Raw genomic sequence first — 23548 nt, forward strand, 5'->3', positions numbered from 1 at the left:
CTGAATCGTCAGCAAACGCCCAACTGTCTTTGGGAAGGAAATCAGAACGCAGCACTCTAGAAATAAAATCATCCCAGAGTGAGTCTCAGTACCGTCTCACTCTTGCTTACTTTTCATTTGCCTGTCCTCATCTCCTGCTCTCTCTCTCTCTCTCTCTCTTCTCAAGATATACCCATAGGAGGTATGAAGACAATGCTGACTCTCACACTCCCTTCAGCCCAGAACACTAGAGGCAATAAACTTTTCATTTGACATCTGTGTTTCTGTCTCTACTTTTTTTTTCAAAATCTCTCATTTTTCATTTGCGCTTGTGTCAAACTTGCTGCTGTCACAGCGTGACTTTGTAAATTGTGCAGTGGCCGTGATCAGCATGCCACCATTGTGAGTATGTATGTGCGTATTTGTGCAGTCTGCTAGTTTAGACTGCTATCATCAAGGGAACTGTGAATAAAATCCATAACTTTCATTGACATTTCTGTGGTGGAACCAGGAAGCTCTGGATTTCCACAGTGAAAAGAAGCATTGAATGATAAACACTATCGGACTGACCCAAGATCAGGGCATTTACATAGATACTTTTTTGTATTCAAAACATTTACATACAAAGACGCTCAGATAGCTCTCAAAAACGTGACGGCTCATGAAAGTAAACGTTTGTTGTTTTGTTTGGCATGATTTTAATAAAGTTGTAAATACCTGGAGAAAGCCAGTACATTTTAATTGGCATATACTGTACTGTACTGTATAAAAGAATCTTAACATTGACGAAGCGTAACATTAAATATACATACTCATTTACACAAAAACTCATCTAAAATAAACAGATAACAATAATGTAAGTAAATATTTTAATAGGTTATGACACCTGTGATGTTATGCTTTATCTATGGTGCATTGGATGGAGCAGTCCCACTGCCTAACATGTGCTGAATGGTCGGTTGAGCAATAAGATCGCAGCACATCTCAATTCTCACAAAGATGCGTTTTGTGTCCTCGTATCCTTCCGAGTTTGTTCTTTCAAGGTAGCCTGGCAGACCGGTCTAAGCGACAACGCAAGTCCGTTCTTTGAATTGAGAAACAGCCATTGTTTAATTGTTCTGAGAAAGTTAGAAAAACATTCAATTTTCTCTCATAATTGATGAACTGTTTGTGTACAGAACTTTGGCGTGGAATGAAAATTCACTCCATTTTGTAAATAGATCTTATTGTGAAAAAATCATCCATGTATATATATTTTTTGACCTGATAATGTTTAATCAAAATGTCATAACTTGGTCTTCCAGTGAAAACAACACACTACTCCAATCATTTAGACTGCTTAAACCCGCCCTCCACAATCGACTGCAAGCTTGGATTCATTTGTGTCCAAAGACTATAGGCTACATCTCAAAATCCAATCAACAACTGATGGATACAGCCACATTTTCTCTTTTTTGATAATCTGTCACACTCGGATGTAAATAACAATATGGAGAAAAAGATCCATCACTGTTTCAGTTTCACTGTGACTTTTAGCAGACAAATGTATTTAGCTACAATGTGCATGTGGTAATATATTTATTTTTTGTGTCTGTCACTAACCCCTTTCAAAAGCTGCTGAGAACAGGTGTAGCCTTCTGTCCTTTCAGCCCCAGAATGTGCTACGACTCCACAAAGTAATACCCAGACTAAAAATGAATTTAATTTGCACCTGCGTCACTTCCGCTATAACATTTTCAGGGTGTTTCTTATCGGTTCTTTCTGGCATTTATGAAAAGGTCAGAGAAGAATACGCTCTGTAGACTGCAAGACTGTTCTGTACAAGCCCAAATCGCAGCTTTACTCCCCGGCTTTGTATCGCCGCATCCTGAAACATTTAACTAACGTTGGACCATTTCAATGCACAATGGAACATGGCTGTTTAAGAGTAGATTGGTGGAGAATGTGAGTGTGTGCTGCTAGTTTTCATGTTCCATATACATGAAAGACATAAACTAGCCTCCATAACAACAAATATACAATCTGGACAATTTCCACAACATCTGCTGCACTTTTATTCATTAGTGTAAATGTGTGTGTGTGTGTGTGTCAATGGGGTCTCACTGACTTCATTCTGTGGGGCTTTGTGAACTTGTGAGTCATAATTCTGACGATGAGTGTCTTTCCACCGGAACAAACGACACAAGGAACAAAAAGAACAGAGCAGTCCTCCTTTATTCTATTCCTAGTTCTTACACAAAAGCACAAACACAAACAGAACGATTCTGCATACAACAGTTTTTTTGACAACTTTGTTCCATCTAAACCTTTGTCTCCCTTACAGTTCAGATATAAAATCATCTTTGTGGGCTGAAATATAATGTTTAATGTGTGGTGATCTCTTTTAACTTTTAACACCAACACAACTGAGACGTTCAAGATATATGGGTCTGTGATTTTGTATCTCTTTTGCACTGCATATAGCATGCTTGCATTTGAAGAGTGATAGTCTTGTTCTAGAATATTCTTCTTGACAAACAGATTAAACATTTATCACTTTCATTTCCAATTCACAAATATGCCAGGCCAAATATTACGACTTGCCATTTACACATGCTAACAGCACATCTAGGTCAGGTTAATGCAAAAGCATGAGAATATTTTTACTGTAACCACTGATGGAGGTTGTCCTAAATAACGGATGGTAATAGCATATGTTCCATGGACTAAGTCTCTTAATAATCATAACAGAGTCTGTGAATCTTATTTGACTACTAAAGTAAAATAAATCTTTGTTTTGAATGTAGGTTAGCAGTCTGTATTAAATGTGATGGCATGAAAAGACCATGTATTGTTAAATATTGTCAAGAAACTTCTTTAAGGGTGCTTTCACAATGGCAGTTTAGTCCGAAACCAAGCATGGTTTGCATGAAAAATTGATAATGTGAAAGCTGTCATACGGATCCGGGAGTGCACTGGGGAAATCATGCCGAGACTACATGTAGGAGATGGTCTGAGTTCGGTTGCACTGGAACTGTGGTGCGATTTGCATTAATGTGAGTTTGCAAGCAGCAGAAGCTGCCTTCATGCGGAGCACATAAAGTAGATGGAAGTGTTGTTCACTCTGCAGCACAAATAATACCAACTTAATAATAAAAACAACAACTCAATACATTGACCCACGTTCTGTTTACTATCATGAGCCATGCACCTTTGTTATGATGAATTAAAATGCATTAAGATGAATGCAAATGCACCAGGGTTCAATAGAATCAAGTGAGTGTGAAACCAGACCAACACTGCAGGGGGCACCGGGAACAATCAGAGTTTTGTATTTTAATATTTTTAAATGTAATTTATTCCTGTGCTGGCAAAACTGATTTTTTTTCCAGTTTTCAGTGTCACATGATCCTTCAGAAATCATTCTAATATGCTTATCTGATGCTCAAAAGCATTTCTTATTATTATCAATGTTAAAAACGGCTGAGCAGCTTAATATTTTGTAGAAACTGTGATGCATTTTTTCCCCAGGATTTGTTAATAAGTAAACGGTAAAAAGAACTGCATTTTTTTTATATATATTAAAAATGCCTTTACTCTCACTTTTGATTAATTAAATGCATCCTTGCTGAATAAAATTAATTTTAAAAAATCTTCAAACTTTTGAACGGTAGTGTATAAAGTAAACAATATGAATAGTTGTTTTTGTATAATAGTATAATAACAATTTTCCGATAGCAGATTATAACTAGGGGTGCAACAAATTATTATTTTGATAATCAATTATTCTAATGGTTATTAGATTGAATAATTGACTAATTGTTGATTAATCAATAGGTTTTGATCTATTATTCAGCTTTTGCAGTTTGTAAAACAATTAGTCCTATTTTAACTAAGTAAAACAAGGAAATCACTTCAGTGTTGGCAGGTTTTAAGTTGGCAGCCCTGCATGTGAAAGCATTTTTTTTTTTCGTTATGTGAAAGGCGCACTATGTAATTTTTCGCCACTAGAGGTCGCTTATTCAAATCAAAGGCGAAGCTTGATGACGCCTTGATTTCGCGGAATCATGGGAATTGTTGTCTTCACCTCTACAGCCGGTGGCAAATACGACAGGACTCGTGCAGAAATCATATTCATGGATGACCGGTAATGTAAAGATTTATTGACGTTACGAAAGCTGTTTGAGCGATTGCTAATGAGAGACAAATGCGACACACGGCTCGAGAGCAGTGGAGCTTTTATTATGCCGCTTCCGCTTATTCCGGTCATGCGTATGTGAGGTAACGCAGTGCTGTTTTATCATATTAGATACATTTGAGTGTGTTGAAAGTTGTTATAATCAAGAAAGTTGCTACTCTGTGCGTTCGCTCTGCGGCTACTATATGAGACACTTGTTGCACACTGCAGTGAGCTAGATCGATATTAGGCATGGTAAATATGGTACTCGCCAGTTGCTCACCTGTCTAATAATAAATCACATATAAAGCGTCTTTGGTGTTTAATAATAAATCACATAATATATTAAAGCGTCTTTGGTGTTTCCATGGTTTCTACAAAATAAAACCGTAAATCGAGGGTAATTAAACCGGAAATCGAGGGTAACGCGGGTATGATGTCATTGATAGGCGACGCACGGACACGGTCCGTGTCCTGGTTAAAACTGTTTAAATCCAGAGAAATAAGCATTCTTATAAACATTGTAAGTAAACAAATCAACCAAATATATAACATTGTTCTAGTGGTTTTTGGATATTTTGATCCACAAATCTTACATAAGTGTGCCTTTAACCTCTTAAAGGTCCCGTTCTTCGCGATTCCATTTTTCAAACTTTAATTAGTGTTTAATGTTGCTGTTAGAGCATAAATAATACCTGTAAAATTATAAATCTCAAAGTTCAATGCCTAGCGAGATATTTTATTTAACAGAAGTCCCATTTCAAAGCCTACAGCGAACGGCCGGTTTGGACTACATCCCTCTACTTCCTTTTTTAATGACGTAACTAGAATAGTTTTTTGACTCATCTCCGCCCACAGGAATACACAAAAAAAGGGGCGTGGTCTTGTTGCGCTCCCATGGAGAAGAAGCACTTCAGCTGCGCATGCATCTCCAATTTATGGTAAGAGGCGTGACCTTTCCGGGCAACGTGCGATAAGCTACTGTCGAATCACAACACAGGAACCGCTGGCACAATCAGAACTCGTTACGTATTTCTGAAGGAGGGACTTCATAGAAGTCATCAGGCCGTTTTTTGGACAGTGAAAACAGCGGTATACAGATATTAGTAAATTGTGTGAAAAATACTGTGTTTTTTTTACACGCGAAACATGAACACATGTTATATTGCACACTGTAAACACAATCAAAGCTTCAAAAAAACATGAAGAACGGGACCTTTAAGTGTCACCGGCCCACTGATGGGCCCAAATCCATTACATTTTTAAAACAGTAATATCCTATACTAAACCTAAACTAATCTTGACAAACTATATATCATTTGAAAGCTTACAATCTCTAGTTTCTATTTTCAAAATAAATTACAGAGGAGCCGTAATTTATCAATTTGCAACAATAATATTTTCATACTCCCAAGGCATGTTTAGACCTTTATTTTGAAATAGTGATGAACATGCAAAATCATGAAAGAAGGGTAGAAACCTCAGTTTGTTTTCATGCCAAGAGTTCAAAAGATAGCATCCATTCAATTATTTTAGAAAAAAAGGTCTGAATTTTTTATAAATATAAAGAATTTTTTTTTAGATTCACCATTTGTGATGTGGCAGCAAACTATAACGCACATAATTGTTCTTTTTATGTGTTTCTTAGAGGTTGAATTCATATCAAAATCTGCCAAACTTCTCATACTACTTCTGAATAGGATGTCTACTTCATAAATTGTTTGAAAATTGTGTAAATAATGGTTCAGATCACTCAAAACACATATGGAAATGGAGGCGCCCTTATATGGGCAGTAATGAAGTCTGGTTGTCATCTAGTGAAAAAGTTTGGTACTGCGTCCAAACAAAATCTTACTGAAAGCTAATTTTTTGAGATATCAACCTATAATTTGAAACGCGACTTGTTCAGATTTTTGGCTTTGATTTTTTTTGTGCAGTTTTAGAGTCGCCAAAAAATAAGAATGAATTAGTAGCCTATCTAATTAAATCATATTGAGAGTTTTTGAACCAATAGCAGCCATTCCTGATTCAGGTAACAAACCATTGAAAATGTCTTCTATCTTTCAACAAATTCAGCATACTGAACAAACTGCATTCCCTTGCAAGCTTTTGTTGTGTGCATCAAATAACTGGCAACTACAGTCTATGGGCAGAAATAATTTAATCTTATTTACAGCACCCTCACAACTAGTGAGACAGACCCTGTTAGATCACTGTACAGCCTCGTACACATTTATGACAATATTTGGATTCTGTATTGAGCACGTTTTGGGATTAAGTGGCCCTACACAGAGTTATCCTGTGAATCTGCGCAGTCAAGTATGTGAGGGGAGAAAGTGAAATATTTCAGGTTAGATGCAGATCTGTCTGTGGCTTTCTCATAGAGCTACAAAGACAAGAAGTGGAATAAATATCCTCTTACTGACACACACATACACACACACACACACACACACACACACAAATGCACGTCACTAGGAACACGGTGCCTTGTTACACAAGCCCCCACTGGAAACAGGATGCTGCCTTATCACACACATAGACTCAATGAGTAAACACACTCACCAACAAATTTAGAAGTCTGTATCTAAACCCTGTCACCACGTTTGAGAGTGTGTGTGTGTGTGTGTGTGTGTGTGTCAACGAATGTGTTAAAAGTTAACACAGAGAGCTGTTATTCACAGAATGAATCAGCAGAGAGGAAAAAGGAGAAGGAAACGTTGTGGTTGAGCACGCACATACACGTTAAAGCACTCGCTCACATATATATGTGCACACACACACACACACACACACAGACACACACACACACACACGCTCGTGCACAAAAATAGCTCAGTCAGCGTAAACAACACATTTCATTCATGAAAAGCAGCTCAGTCTCCGCCCATACATGGTCTGTCATCAGAGTCATGTGACCTTAAACCGCACAAAGCAGAAACAGAGAGACATATACCCTGAAAGGGAAAGGAGTGAGAAGAAAAGAAGGAAAGGGAAACAGAAAGACAGAGAGAGAGAGAAAATAGAGTAAGAGAGATGAGGATGTTAACGGTTCTCTCGTCATCACTAGTTCCAGTTCCTTGGTTGGTGAAAGTAGGAAACACCACAAACGTCACGTGGACAGAGTTCACTTTCCATTGTGCGCAACCCACCCCCTCACACACGCTAATACACACACACTCACCCATACAAATTTGGCAACTGTACACTAGAGTCACCAGCTGCCTTTCTCTCCACCCACGAATTTCACCATTGCAACAAACAACTTTCCATGTTTCGCACAAACACTTAGACAATTACAGCATGACAGCTGCATCCATGATGGGCTGAACATCACAAAAGGCTGTGTTTGTGTGTGAGACAGAGAGAGAGATTCATAATTTCTGTCAGATGGAGCATTGTTTCTTTGGTCTATATTCAGTTCTAAGTTTATTTTTGTGACGGGAACTAAAGGCATTTATTTTGGGGTAGTTGACGCATAATACACCCATCGACTTTTTTCTATATCAAAATGACGATTTCTATATCAAGTCAGAGTAATGGGGAAGTCAGTGCATATTTTAGGTCCTGTGACAATTTATTTGAAGTTGGTGCCCATTTTTAGTTACTTTTTTCCTTCACCTTCAATTTCAAATGGTCACATGATGTAACAAAATAATTGTTTTACTATGCAACTGTATATATACACTTATTTTTTACATACTAACATATACTTCACTTGACATCTACAGTACATGTGCTTCTCATTGTTTGTGATGCAACTCCCCAGACAGGGGTGTCTGTGTTTGAGTGAAACAGAGATATTTCAGTTCCATTGTAACTTGTGACAGAGACTGAAAATGCGTAGGTAACCTGCAGATGCGTGGGTGTGTCATCGGAGACTCATGACCGACCACTTCCCCTTTCTACAGGTATACAGGACACTGGTCACATGGTGGGAGGAGAGTCAGGCGGTCAAACAGACTGAGGTAGGCTACGTGTGACATCCATAAAAGGACATCTAATTGGGATTAGAAAGCACACAGACACAATCATGATTGTTTATCTAATTGTCAATGCATAATTATAATTATCGAACAGCCTCAAATGGTTAGGTTCCAAAACGTTGTGTTTCTCTGGATAAATAATGTCTTATAACATACCAGTCAGTCAAAAATAACCATTGGATGACATCTTGAAAATAATCTAAGTACACACAAGCACTAACAGCATGCTAAATTTGGGGGGAGAATCATTATGCACGTATGTAAATGAGGTTGAAAAATAGATGTCCTAGTATTGTGACAATTTAAACAGGGCTGCACTTTGTAAACAAGTCCATGCTATTGCATAAATCACAGTTTTGTAATTAGACTGTTTCTCTAACAGCCCTTGTGTTTTACCAACATACACACATATGCACACACGCAAACATTCGCGCTCACAAACACACAGAGCGGCGTTTTGGGCAGCCGTGCGTAGGAGACCTTTGCGTGTTTGGTGCGGAACCGGGCTGTTGAAGGCCTGAGTTGTCATGGCGATGATAGTTTGATTCACCATGGCGACTAATGAGTGAAAGAGAAATGGAAAGACAGACATGAGCAAGGGAGATAGCATCATAGGAAAAGAGCGAGAGAGATCCAACTTAAGCATCATCCACCTAATGGTTAGATGAAACCTGCCAACGCTGGCTAAATAAAACTGTAAATATGAAGATGATTCAAATGGTGTGAAAACAGTGAGAAAATCAAAACAGAAAAAAAAGTGCTTGATTGCTCAGATTTTTTACACTTAATTGAATTCAGCTGTCCACAGCCATGAACAATGAATTGTTTCTATCTTCTCCAGTGACACAAGTATATATTGTATAGTATGCATGCATAGTGTGCACAGTATGCAAATTTCTCTTTATGCATAAATACCTCAGGTGACCACGTTTGCCAAAATACATACTGCATAATACTGTATACTTTGTGCACCTCATACTTTGACCTTCCATTGCCAGTTTGACTGATCAGTAGTAATAATAGTAAGTAATAGCTCATGGGGACGCAGGTTCCCCGGCTCATGAGTCTGACCTGGGTCATCATGTCCCGATACTATTTTCTTTCTCTCACCCCTACTTTCCTGTCTACACCGCAATTTACTATAAAATGAAGACAAAGCCTAAAGAATAAAATTATTTTAATTAGATAATTACCTGATTTATTTTTTATTTTTATCTCGATGATAAGTGGGTGCCACCCAAATCCAATGTGACGAAGTCATGACAACAATGTAGTATTTTACTATTTGAAACAGGCCACAACAGGGCCTAACTAATGGTAGAGAGTCGGACTTGTAACCTGAAGTTCGTGGGTTCGAGTCTCAGTACCGGCAGGAAATGTAGGTGGGGGGAGTAAATTAACAGCACTCTCTTCCACTCTCATTACCCGCAACTGAGTTGAGCAAGTGTGTGTGTGTGTGTGTGTTCAATACGCACTTGGACGGGTGAAATGCAGAGCACAAATTCCGAGAATGGGACACCATACTTGGCTACACACGTCACGTCACTTAACGTTCTTGTAAAATGGTTACAGTTTCATTTACTATGTAAAAAAATACATCACTAAAGCATGGAAGCAAGGGCTTTGGGTACCATTTGGGGCAAAGACAAAAAGTAAGGTAGTATTTCATTCTGAACATAACCACAGTTACCCAATATCCTCTGTGAACTTCTTAGGGAGGTTAAAAGTCAAAGACAAGAGTGTGTAATAGTTTATTTCTAGCAGCATAGTAAGTTCTAAAAGGGAAGAACCCTTAATACATTCCTCACATTTTTAATTGGTGAAACAGCTCTGAAATACCAAGGTCTCTTTATCACTCCACTGCTCGCTCTCCAGAAAATATAAACAGATCCGCTCCATTTATTCTACTTGTAACAAACATTAGGTTCCTAATATGTCATCACTGGGGAAGGAACAGACCATGACTAGTTAGTCAGAATATAAACAGTGAGTAGCCAATTTTTAGAAAGAGCCTGATCCATCACAGTTGGTGATAGCTAGTTATGCTGTATATTGGAGATGACCTCATCCCTCTGTTACAAGTCCAAGCCGACTCATTTGAATCCGAAGTTTGAATGAAATACCATTCCAGTGGTAAAGGAACTCATTATCAATGGTGCGGTTGCTATGACCTAAGGCCTGATGGACATTCATAGTATTGTCTGGGTGATTTGAATACTGTTTTTGTTAATAGTGCAGATAGGGCTCTGTTGCGTAGGTTGTGGTTTGAGTGCAATGAGCACACCTCAGGCCATTTATTGAACATAAATAACTATGGAATCTATATTTGTCAATAACTATTTTTGTTTGCCTATTTATGGAATTGTGTTTCCATCTCAGATTAAAAAATAAAACAGGCAAATGTGAGAAAGTTTAAAAAAAATAGTCACAATGTATTTCTTTCTGTGATACAATACAGCCAAAATTGAGATATCATAATTACAAGAAATAAATGAGTAATTGTGGTATTTATGAGAAAGAAACACGCAAATGTGAGATCTAAAGTCACAATGAGAAATAAAATAACTTTGAGATAAAATATCACAATTTGACAGTCACAATGTGAGATATAAAAATATAAATATGACAAATAAAGTAAAATCTACAATATAAATTGTCTTAATTATGATCACAATTAAAATAAATAAAGTAGTAGTGAGAAAGTAGCAATTGTGAATGTCACATTTCTGAAAAGTGAGTTCTAAAGTCACATTTATGAAAAAAAGTCAATTATGAGACAAGACACAATTTGAGATTTTGAGAATTTGACAAATTAAAAATATAAGATTAAAAAGAGAAATGAGAAATGGGGCACAATGACCTTTTTTTTCTTTTTCTTTTTTTTTTACTTTGAGGTGAAAACATGCTTCCATAGTTATCAGCTTTGCTTAATGGAAGAAAAATAGGACTTCTGAGCAGATGAACAGATAAGTGGTTGGGTGGAGTTTGACAGTTGGACATGTGCACGCTCAACACCTCGTTTGAATTTTCCAGTATATACTACAGGTTCAGGTTAGTGGAATGCACCTGTTCAGCAGCTCCTGAAAGATCAATAGAAATGGCCATATTTATTCCATTTTCTTCTTCCCTTCTCTGATAACATATTATATTTGGTGCTGCATTGACCTAAAATGACAACAATCTATGCGTCTCTTTTCTTCACCCCTTTTTAACCTTTAAGCAGCACTGAGTGCATATGTGGGAAAAAGAGAGAGAGAGAGAGAATGAGAGAGAGAGCGAGAGCGTGTAACTAGATCGTTTTGGCTTCTTTTAAACTCTCCTCCATTTGGGAACTTCCATAACCATCAAAGTACTCCACTTGGGGAAAAAAAACAATCTACCCCTGCTTTTCCATTTACACACACACACACACACACACACACACACACACACACACACACACACACACACACACACACAATGTCACATTTTTAAGTCCAATACAAAATTACATTCACACAAAACATGATGTAACCGAATAGACAAGTAAATGTTAGTTAAACCATATAGGTAAATCCTACAGTGTTTCACTCTTGAGTCATCAAAATCTTTAATTCTTTAATTTCTGCATTCTAGCCTCAACGGCAGAGCTGTAAGGTATGACTTTGTCCTCTGCACCCTGTCTGGCCTTTAGCTATGCCCCCAACCACCTATATGGAGACAGATTTTCTGTGACCATTTAGCCCAGTATGTGACACTCCTAGCTGTAACTTTAACCACCCACGGGCTGCACACTCGGCTGGCCCACTGTGTTGAACTCATTCATCAGCCGCCAATCAAACATGACCCTGACCACAGTGACTGGCCAGCAGCGTCTACATTAACAAAACAGTCTGCAGGTACTTCTCTCTTCCCTCTCACTTTGTTCAAATTATTCATGAAACTACATTTTTATCGTTTTAATTCATTCTTAATGAAACCACTTTTTATCCCAGAAAATCAGAAGTTTAAGCTTGAGCATGAATACAAATTAAAGGCAAGGAATTCAAAGAAATAATTAGAGTGCAGACTGACTGTTGTAGGGTTGTAGGCAGTTCAATAGAAAGCCATACGTTTTCAGTCAATGAAAATCAGATAAAGTCTGCAGGGGAATACAAGAAAAAAGGAGTAAGGATGGAGTGAAAGTGAAGGAGTGTTGATAAAGGTGCTCATGCGAGATAGAGCAGCTCTTAGCTCTCTTATACCGTGTTCTAAACCACTGGAGCCAAATCACAGACAAAAGCCCCACTGTTTCAAACTTCCTGTCTGTGCGGGTATCAGAGCGCCCAGGTTATGTATGTATGTGTGTGTGTTTGTGTGTGAGAGTTACTCTTAAATGAAAAGACTTCAAAAAGATTTGACGTAAATTTCGTCAAGCCTACCTTATCTATAATTTAGATAAGCTGGGTTTGATGAGATTAACATCTATGGTTATAGTTTAACACCTCAGTCAGTTCTCTATAGGACGCCACCATGGGCACGTATTCATGGGCTGACCACAGGACAGGTGATATGATTTGTCCTCTCAGCCAAACAGGCCTGAGGGTTGTGTGCCAAGGATCCAATCAGGCTGCAGGCTGCTGAATCTCAGGCAATAAGAGATGAGTTTCACCCTGCGTCTGGCCTCAAACACCTTCAAGGACTAAACACGTCAGTCTGGCTGTAACTAGAAGTATGCCAACAATAGATTATTTACATGCACATTAGTGAGTGTGCCTCTGTTCAAAGAAAAGGGAACACTTTATAGTGCATAAACAGTCAAAAAAAAAGTATAGCCAAACTCGGGTGAAACTCATGACCCTTAATCAATTCAATACAAGTTCAAATCAAATTTGTCCCAATAAAAAAAATTCAAAGATGTGCAGAGTGAGCAGTAAATGTGTCACTACTAGCTGCAAGTTCTTTTATTATTATTTATTAGCTTTTTTTCTTTATTATAGAGGATAGTGAATATTTGACAGAAAAGTGGAGGAAAGGGGTTGGGCTCAATGTCCCATGTGCACAATAGCTCCTCAAATCTCACGAGCAATGCGCTTTAATAATTCTATTTACATTATAAAAGCAATTATGTCCTTGTAAGCAATTAAAAGTGCCTTATTTTGACTTAAATGGATACATTTGATAATTTAATGGGAATGTAAAATAGTAGCCATGCACTACTATTTGAGCTACAGGAATGTTAATGCACAATTTTTCATTAAACAATGTAGTTTGCCCTCATTTCACATGTATTACTTAGCTAAGTGCTTTGAATAAGTACTCAGTGTTGTAATGGAGTCAAATGGGGAAGTCCCTCTCACTTTAGAGTGAAGATCAGTTCGATTTATGCTTTAACTACTGTACTGCATACTTGGCGGCCATTCAGCTCTCTACTGATCCAGCACCGAAGAAACCATCGTATCACTAAACACAAACATCCGATAGATATGATACAATTATTATTTTTTTTTAAATCCCTTTTACCTAAATATGAAAGAGTTTTGTGTTTGGAAGTGTTTGCTAATAATACATAGTATTCTCTTTGTATTAGAGATCAAGAGGGCGATAAGCTAATGACGTTCCTTCTTGACATAGAAAGTCTAAAAGAGCCTTTTGGTTCCCAAAACCTCAAGCAATCACAAGACAGAAGAAGTATAGTGTGTTTGCATGTGTATCTTCCCACAAAACCTATCTCTGACGTTAAGTTGTCAGTCTTGTATGCAGTCATAAACTATCAAACTGTGGGCCATACAACTGACTGTCATATCAAAGCCAGATTGTGATTGTACCTACTTGATAAAACTGCAGTTCAATCTGAGGTGACATAAATTCATTAAACATGCAGAGCAGTATGTCAGGTGACATCAGGTATATTGACCTGGTCTTGACCTACTTTTATTGGCCCTGTAAAATCCGGAGATTTGCAGGTTTTTCTGTAATGTGGTTTACTGGTGAAAGCAGCCATGGTGGGGGGAACCGACATGGCAGAGTGACGCTTAATGCGATTATTTATTATACAAAAACGTCTCTGTCCAAACATTTAGATAAGACCATCCCCTTTCTACTCTAAAACCAGCACATCTGAATCATATCCTCTTAGAAACATACAAACACACATACACCCCCATACATTCACTCAACAGGCCTATAAATGCAACCATAAGAAATATTACACAAAACAGGCACACTTTGTAGCCATGTTGCCGAGTTAACTTTCCACCATTAAGTCAATGTGCTACTGTGATCTGTAACATGCTAGGGCTTGCTTAAGAATAATCTAGTTACATAATTCTGACATCATTAGACACAAAAAAATGGGTAGTGCAAAATTAATAATGACTTTTAAAAAAACTGAATATTTTGTAATATTTTAATATTTTAATAATACACACATTTTTTTGTTTAATGTGTGTATTATAGAGTCACAAATTCTCTTTACTTTAACTCTATTGTTTCATATTATTCTTGTCCATCATATAGCTTAGTATATTACTTACATTTATAAAAAGATTAAAAAATATATATTTGTCTTATATTTAAATATTAAAAGAAATATTTAAATAGATCAATTTGAATATAAAAAAGTAAATAAAGTAAAATAAATATCATAAATCCAATAACAGACACCAAAGGACTGATCTAAGGAAAGTTGTTTTTGAACCTTTGTAAACATCATTTTAGAGAAATTCCCAGCACAGAGGGGAAAATACAAGATAAGACATATAAATAAGGTTCAGGATATTAAATTCTGAGTTTCTCATTCACTTCAACACTATCTTGCTCTCATTTATACACTATGTACAAAAGTGCACAAACCACACATTAACTTAAAGCTTGAGTAAAAATCATGTTTTAGAATGTTTCAAAAGTTCAAAGGTCACCTCATCGCCCCCTTTCTACTAAGGTCAGAATAGTATATTTAACTGACATGAGAAGACAATCTGATATGACTCATTCAGATCCAAAATGCTTAAAAACAGGGCACAGCACACCCTATTCAAAAGAGCAAACAATGAAATGTATTTATATTTGTAAATGTATTTCAATTCAATTATATATATATAAAAAAAGTTTTGATCCAAACTAATTTAAAGACCAAATTGCATTATATTGTTCATAATTCTTGCATTGTTATATATGCCAGAATTTTAGGTTACATTGTTTGAAATCATTTTGTGACCTAACAAAAAAGATCATACTTTGGGCCCATTTATGTCAACCCTGATGCCTCTATTTTATAGAAATAGTTTTTTTTATAGATAGTTTTATGCAGCTACATCATTGGTACATCAAAGTTTGTAATATACTTTAATTAAAAATTCTCATTAGTATTGTAAGAAAACACTTGGTATTTTACTTGGTCAAAAACAGCTCTGTTTTCAGCACACCGTTTCAGTGCATATGACTTTAAATGATAATGAGCTTTGCTCACCCCGCCTCTCTGTTCTGTGTGTACACCGTTTGTAACACAATAACACAATAACCATAATGCGTTGTTCAGTATAAACGTGGGATTATGAATTATATTGAGAACATCATACATAGAAAACATGCCGTAATGTACCCTAAGTGTAAACCTTAGACGCATTCATTGTGAAGCGTGCAGCTAGCGATTTGCAAAGATTAATATAAATATTAATATAAAGTTTAATAAAACGTTTCACTTATTTCAGTTGTTCTAGAGGTTCAGCAGGAACACGAATAGCTGGTACCGATCCTTTTTTCATGAGCAGCTTCTTAGCAAATCCAGCTTTATACTGACCCTCGTTTATAAAGCAGTCTGGTGAGAAATGATTCGCGCAAACATGAAAGCATTGACGTTGCCCGTGGGAAATATTTCCTTCGAAAACAAACTCAGCCACTGGGTCTTCAGCGGTTCGGATTTAGGAACATTAAAATGACTGCTGTGTTCGTTATTACACCCAAGAACAGAACACCACAATCGCTTAGATGCCATTCTGCTCATAGACAGTGCTCCAGCATATCAACAATGACCGCGCCGGTCCGCGCAGACTATGATTGACAGCTCGCTCACGAGCGAGGGCGGGTCTGTGTTGAAACTATGCTGTCAATCAACAATCGTGGGAGGGGCTTCCAAGCGTGTGACGTCACAAAATCGAACGGCTCAATTTGAGGCAGGGGAAAACATATAAGGAGATTAAAACAAAAACACTGGATGGATTTTTATCATTTTATGATGGTTGTGTACAGGCAGTGCCAACACACATTTCAGTACAATCAACTTGTAAAAGTGCATGTACCATTATATGACCCCTTTAAATCTTTGAAATTGAAAAAACTTTCAGTGAGGCTGTTTTAAAGGGTTTGGGGAATCCCTGTCTGGACATGAGCTTGACCTTCTGAGTCATTTGGTAAACTAAAAGGATGAAAGTATTTGCTGTTTACCTAAATGCTTGTATGTCTCGACCTCTGTACGTTTTAACAGAATGTGTGTGTGTGGCAGACAATGTATCTGAACTAAAACTTATAAAGTCTCAAGGGAAACTTTCATTTGTTCAGAATACAGATTTCAAGATCAAAATAATTGAAGGTTATTTCATAATTGTTCAACCTGTGTATCCCTTCCCCCCATCTGAAATCCTTTGAATGAAGTTGCATAAAACAGGCAACTGTTATGCAAGTAATGCCTTATAGGCAACGTCCCACACATACACATTTCTTAGCATCGTGTGTGTCAGAGGGTGTGGCACCGGTTTGGTGTGAAACCCAGCTAGAGAGAGTGATTCCGGAATATGACGAAAACTGGCTAGACCTTATTGGTTAAAAAATGCGGGGGGAGCATATTTTTCCACAACTATTGCAGGGAAATTCACAATGGCAATGACAGGTAGTTCTTTAAAACCCACACAATGTATGAATGTGTGAGATTACATTTTATCATCATCGAAACTATTCTCACAACTTTCACCAAAGCGGTGAGTAATACGCTCTTTGTGAGTGTAAATGTATCATTGTGAGTGACCCCAGATTTAAAGGTCAAGATGCCGCTATGCTGATTCACGACTATGACGGAAGGTCAGAAGACATGAGACAAGTTTTCCCCTTGATTTCATGGACTTCAAGTACTGCATGTATCCTTACATTCCCAAAGGTGAAAATGTGGGTGTCTGAAAGTACACTATTCCAAACATTGACATAAATGGTGCAATTCTGCATCCCAGATTACAGAAATGGGTTGCATCTTGAGAAGAGGAGTGCAGGCTACATGAACAACTCTCAGGCCCTAAAATATGTCAAATTCAAGTCACGAAGGCCAAGTGTCACTGTGATGATACCACCGGGAAGGAGTGTCCTTAGCTATGGAGTGAAGCGGATACAGAGCTTCAATATAAAAGACACCAGTGTCCAAAAAAGAGTTACATTTATTTGTGGTTGCCAAGTCATACAACTACTTGGTGCATTGATATATAACATTCTGAAAAGTTTAATTTAGTCACACACCTTTCTTAAGAATTTAGAATTGGAATTATACATTTTATAAATCTGCTTTCAATCCCAAGCAAACACAGATTAATTGATTAAATCTTTTAGCGGTGAAATAATTATAATTAATTAATTAATTTTAAAAAGATTGTATTCCACAGTCTTTTTAAATGCAATGATTGCTTCAAAACACTTTCCTTTAATAGAAATTTAAGCAGGCCCAAATGGTTGTAATAAGCAATTGTTGTTGAAAATATTTGGGAAAAGATGCCCTAAATTTCAAATAAGTTGAAAATTACAAATAACTGATGAACTATTGAGCTGTGAGAACAAGGAAATATTTTCACCAAATTAATCAACTGCAGTAATTGTGTCAGTACTCATAGTGTTTGAATGAAAGTCAAACCCCAAAGGGATAGTTCACCCCAAAATGAAAATTCTGTCAGTAATTACTCACCCTCATGTTGTTCCAACCCCGTAAGACTTTCATTCATCTTCGGAACACAAATTAAGATATTTTTGATTAAATCTGAGAGCTGGATCACTCCTCCATAGACTTCTTAAGGGATCGAAACTGGCCGGCCAAGAAAAGTTAAAGACATCGTTAAAATAGTCCGAGTGACTACAGTGGCTCAACCTTAAGTTTATCAAGCGACGAGAATACTTTTTGTGTGCAAAAAACAAACAAAAACAACGACTTTATTCAACTATTCATTTCCTTCTCTGTTAGCCTCGAGTTAGTTCACGTAGTGAAACTGCGCAGCGCTTCAAGGTTGTACGTCACATGCATCACACACATGACCAGCGTCGGCCAATAGTGAGCCTACATGTAACGTACAACAACACAGAAGCTTTGCGTCACTACGCAAACTATCTCGAGGCCCACAGAGAAGAAAATAAATAGTTGAATAAAGTCGTTATTTTTGTTTGTTTTTTGCGCACAAAAAGTATTCTCGTCGCTTGATAAACTTAAGATTGAGCCACTGTAGTCACTTGGACTATTTTAACGAATATTTTACTTTATTTATCTATTTTACTTTAACTTTTCTGGGGCGGCAAGTTTCGATCCCTTAAGAAGCCTATGGAGGAGTGATCCAGCTCTCAGATTTAATAAAAAAATATCTTAATTTTGTGTTCCGAAGATGAACGAAAATCTTACGGGGTTGGAACAACATGAGGGTGAGTAATTACTGACAGAATTTTCATTTTGGGGTGAACTATCCCTTTAATAAAGGCAATAAACAACACCAACGCACTGACATTTTAAACTAACCCTTGCAACATACACCAAGAAGTAATCTGTTTCTCTGCGTGTGGTGTTTATGAGTCTCTATGAGGTGCGCTATATGATAACATTCTACAAAGAATTGTTATCTTAAGAGAGAGTACATCTCTTTTCTATACACACACTCTCTCTGCTTAAACTAGGCTTGCCTGCCTTGCCTTTCAGGAACTCATTCACCTGGCCAACAGACAACACGCATGTCATGGTCTGCTCCCCTGAAAAGTTCAAAACAAACATGCACACAAAGAAAACTACTATGCATGCATTCCAAGAGGTTTGCACATGGGTATCACTTCATAGGCTCACATGCAAATTACAATATACAGCAAAGACTTTAAAATAGCAAATCAACTCTCCATTGCTTACACACTGGGAAAGCCTCATTCATAAGTTTGGTGTGTCAGACAGTTCATTTGTTTAATGTTTAATGAGCCTTCTAATTAATGGCATATATATATATATATATATATATATATATATATATATATATATATATATTTAAACTCTGACAGGACTATCTTTTTTAATATTCAATAATATATGAATATGTCTGTGCTGTTAGGAGATTATATTTGTTTTGTGTTAAATATTTGAGGTTATGATGAATCTAAACACAATGACATACTAAAAAATATGTATGATCAACACTGATCAATAATCAGTCCTCATATGCATGAACCATGAGTTTCAGTACTCATTTATTTATCTTTCTGACTCAATGGTACGCTCACAACAAAAGCAGTCTGCATACTTAACCTCTGAACACCTGCAGAACTATCAGTCGGAATTCCTGTACAATTGTTCTACCACCCCACACAGTGGGGGCAACACAAATACTGAGGAGTGGTAAGAGGATGAGATGCACGCATACACCCACATGCTTCATGCATTGTGAAAATCCTGTTAAATCTACGATTTCAAAACTGGCAGGTGTAGTTGCCAGACATTCACTGTAAACAAAACAAATAAGAGGGGCATTACTACAGTTCGGTGGATTTTAGTTTGTTGAAATACATTTTTTTAAATTCTTTTTTAGTCTTTCTAAAAAAATTCCAGTCCGTCATAAAAAAACACACTGTCAAGCTCAGGCTAGTATAACCTAATTATAATGAACCAAATATTTCACATATGGTCTAGGCAATTTGTCCACCCTGTTACATGACGTTTTTTACAATGCAATGTGAAACTGGGTGGATGTTTTAAGCCAACAAAGAACAACATTACAATATATAGAAATAAAATGGATATAAATAGATATAAAATCTATTAAAAAAAAGCCCAGTATTAATTGCCACAACAGCTATTAGATAAGTCTTCCAAAATGAGGAAAAGAGAGAAAAGTTTATATTTTTTTCTTGTAGTCGCTTGTTAATGATGTTACTTCTAGCAAGTCATGTGATTTTATACGCTTAAAGGACCACTGAAGTGCCTTAGAACGCACAGCTGTGTATGATGTGTTGACGTAGTTTCCACTGGAACAGGAAGCTAAGGCGGGACATATTTAATGGCCCCTCCCCCTTTTCAAATAGCCAATAGCGTTTAGTTTACCTCACAGACTGCAATTCGTACTTGACAGCACCATGGAAGTGAATCCGAACGCTGATGATACGTTGGATTCAATAGCAGAGGTGTGAATAAATTCTAGACATTTCATTCTTAACCAATGTACAGTTTAATTAAAACGAAATAAAACTCAAGAGTTTGAGCAACCGAAAAACACATCTCCAACTTATATTGCTCCGTGGCGTGTTAATGCCGGTTGCTTTGGCCAGGTGGTATTTATAGCAATAGGGGGCGGGACACTTAAGATTCTAGAGAGCATTTTATTGGACAGAAGATGTGATTTGATTAGATTTTAATTGGACAGTTCGCAGTGATGTCATAAAAATCTATGATCCATTTTAGAGGAAGTGAGAGACTGTAAGTTTTTAATGCTTATAACTCCTAAATGGAAATTTTGTCATTGATTTGAAACACACCAGATTATTCATAACCTTAAGGCTAACATATTCATACTAAAAGCTAAAAAACTTCAATTTTGATTTCAGGGGGCCTTTAAGATTTTAAAGGGCAAATAGAACCAATGTAACAACGCCGCCTATGGTTTCATGGGGACATAACATACAGCAAACAGTTGGAATGACCTAGTAGGAACATTAAAGACATTACAGAATGACATTTTTGGCACCTTTATGTTTTTCAGTACATAAACATATCTCAATAACAGACATAGTACTATACCAAACTTAAACTAGAAAAAGCAGCTTAGTTCTGCTTTAAACTGTTCCATTCATGCTTAGTTTTTGCACAAACAACCCCACTGTCATACAAAAAGGAGTTCATAAGACAAGTTTATGAGGAAGATGTTCATTTGATCCAGCCAATCAGCATTAGAGGACGCATATATAGGCTAAACCACCACTAACCTCAGTCCTAAGACTGTTTTCCGGCATCCGCACCACCCCAACTCCACCTTCTCTGCAGGTTTTTCTCTAAGGTTTCGGATCAAGTCTTGAACTCGAGCCCACCAACTCAAATACGTTTATTTCCTGTTCAATTCAAAGATTATATGAACATATGAAATCATAAATTATTCTTTAACAATTGAGCAAAATAGACTTCACGGCATTATACTTTCCACTATTAAAGCACAACTCACCGTTGTGCTCGCGTTTGTTTGGCAGTGAATGACCACCTCCAAGCTTTAAAAAGATGCAAAAGTATCATAAAATAATCCAATGCCACTCAAGTGTTCTGAAGGCACATGACAGGGTTTTGCGAAAAAGCAAAGTGAAATGTAATAAAAAATGTAGCAAAATTCTTGACCTTGGCCATTGCTCTCCTGTTGCACGAGCATTGGAGTGCCTGAGAGGCGAGCAACATTTCCGGCCAATGGGCTCAGTGAAAGCATGTGCGCTCCATTTTTGGAAAATCTAGATAGAAAAAAAAAAGTATAACTTTAATTAACACATTAATGTACATGGATTTTATAAGAAGAGTCAAATAACATTTGTATATCCACTCCTAGAAACTGCCCTTGTCTGCTAAGCAGTTTAGTATAATCACATACGAACATATACAATTACACTTGACACTTTTTTTTTTTTTTTAAAGCAGGTATACCCTGTCTTTGATGATGTCACTCACATCCAGGTCTTTGCTCATCATGTGACTATTATCATTCACCTAAAAGCAGTTTTCTCTTCCTTTTTGATGAGTCAGTGCTGTAAAAGCCATTAGGATATCTGTCACTCATAAATGTATCCATTGCACAATCACTGCCGGAAAACGTGGGAGTTTAAGTTGAAATCTTTTACAGTATATGGTTGAAATAGGCTACATGTCTTTCCAATGTAAAGAGTAAAGTTCAAGACCTTCATAAATGTGCTCATTATTCATAATATTCTCCAAACAGTTACCATTTGTGTATATTCGTTCATGTAAAAAAAAAAAAAAAAATAGGCCTAGAAGTACTATAAGAATATTCTCCTAATTCTAATTTTAAACCCTTCCTGATTTTATGGCTTCAGTTCACTGTTCTAATCAGATCGAGTGAGTGACCTTATGAATAAAGAGCCTCCGCTAAAGTAGACATCCTCAATCAGATAGATAGGAGCAACAAGGTGTTTAGGTGTGATTGTGTGACCACCCAGAATATTTGGGTCTCGAAAATATTTAAGTATTTGTATATATTTTATTTTGTATTTATATATGTCTATTTCAATTTATTTACAGTATATATATGTTTTATTTAAATTACTTTAATTATATGAGTTTGCACTGAACAGTCCAGTTGCATTTTCTAAATTCCACTGGAATAAAACACAGTTTTGTCTCTCTCACTCTCATTTATCACTAAAGGTTAGTAAAAATGATCAAATTTCAGAAAACAACAGTTATTCAGATGCGTCTACTATATTAGTTCAATTGGGTGTTTGTTTCATGAATGATTTTGGTATAGTTATAATAGAAAAGTCTGTTAGTGTATCATCTGTGTGAAACAACTGTGAGAGAGTCTGAAATATTGTATTATTATTATAGTTGTTGTTTGATAGTGTGTATATTTGTTTACTTATTTATTGAGAGTATTGAAAACTATGATTAAATAAAAACAACACAGAGAGGACCACTGGAATAAAACAGTTTTGTCTCTCTGACTCTCATTTATCACTAAAGGGAGTAACTTACAATTGCGTCGATTTCAAAATGAAAAAGCATGTGAATTTCTGTTGTAGTAAAAAAAATATATACACAGATGTTATGGTTAGTGCAGAGCCTTTATATTTGAAAATACAGAAAAAAGTCATATTGTAATAATTGCTTATAGTCAGTCAAGAACTTTATTTTATTTTCTAGACCAATGTACAAAAAGTAAACATCTGAGAAGTGTGCCTTTGTCAAGACAGAACATCCCCACACCTTTTGACCTATTCATTTTCATGACTTTTACAGTCATTTATAATTACAGCATGTATTCTTTTTTAAAGAGATGTTTTCCGAAATCAGGGACTTTTATGACACTCACAATGACTTCTGTTTTGTTTTCAGCTTATATCTTTCATTCAGCTTTAACTTTCGCACATATGTTATAGGCCATCAGTAAATACTGAGCCATTTTCTGGTTCTTTGAAAGGTATGTAATTTAACTAGTTGTCTCTAACCACCCCAAGCAGAACCTGTCTTGTCACAAACGAGGCTAAT

The 23548-nt window shown here is 36.7% G+C and overlaps 1 protein-coding gene across 1 annotated transcript in view; it reads right to left on the minus strand.

Moving 5' to 3' along the window:
- The window catches only part of alg2 (ALG2 alpha-1,3/1,6-mannosyltransferase), a 92407-nt gene extending 71111 nt beyond the window's left edge, over positions 1-21296 (minus strand). Inside the window, exon 1 of the mRNA XM_056249455.1 lies at positions 21274-21296. The gene's annotated coding sequence lies outside the window, so the exon portion shown is untranslated. The remainder of the gene's footprint in view (positions 1-21273) is intronic.
- Between the last annotated feature and the right edge of the window lie 2252 nt (positions 21297-23548).

This window comes from Rhinichthys klamathensis, unplaced genomic scaffold (assembly GCF_029890125.1).
Source record: "Rhinichthys klamathensis goyatoka isolate OS25496 unplaced genomic scaffold, OSU_Roscu_1.1 h1tg000060l_1, whole genome shotgun sequence".
Taxonomy (NCBI): domain Eukaryota; kingdom Metazoa; phylum Chordata; class Actinopteri; order Cypriniformes; family Leuciscidae; genus Rhinichthys; species Rhinichthys klamathensis.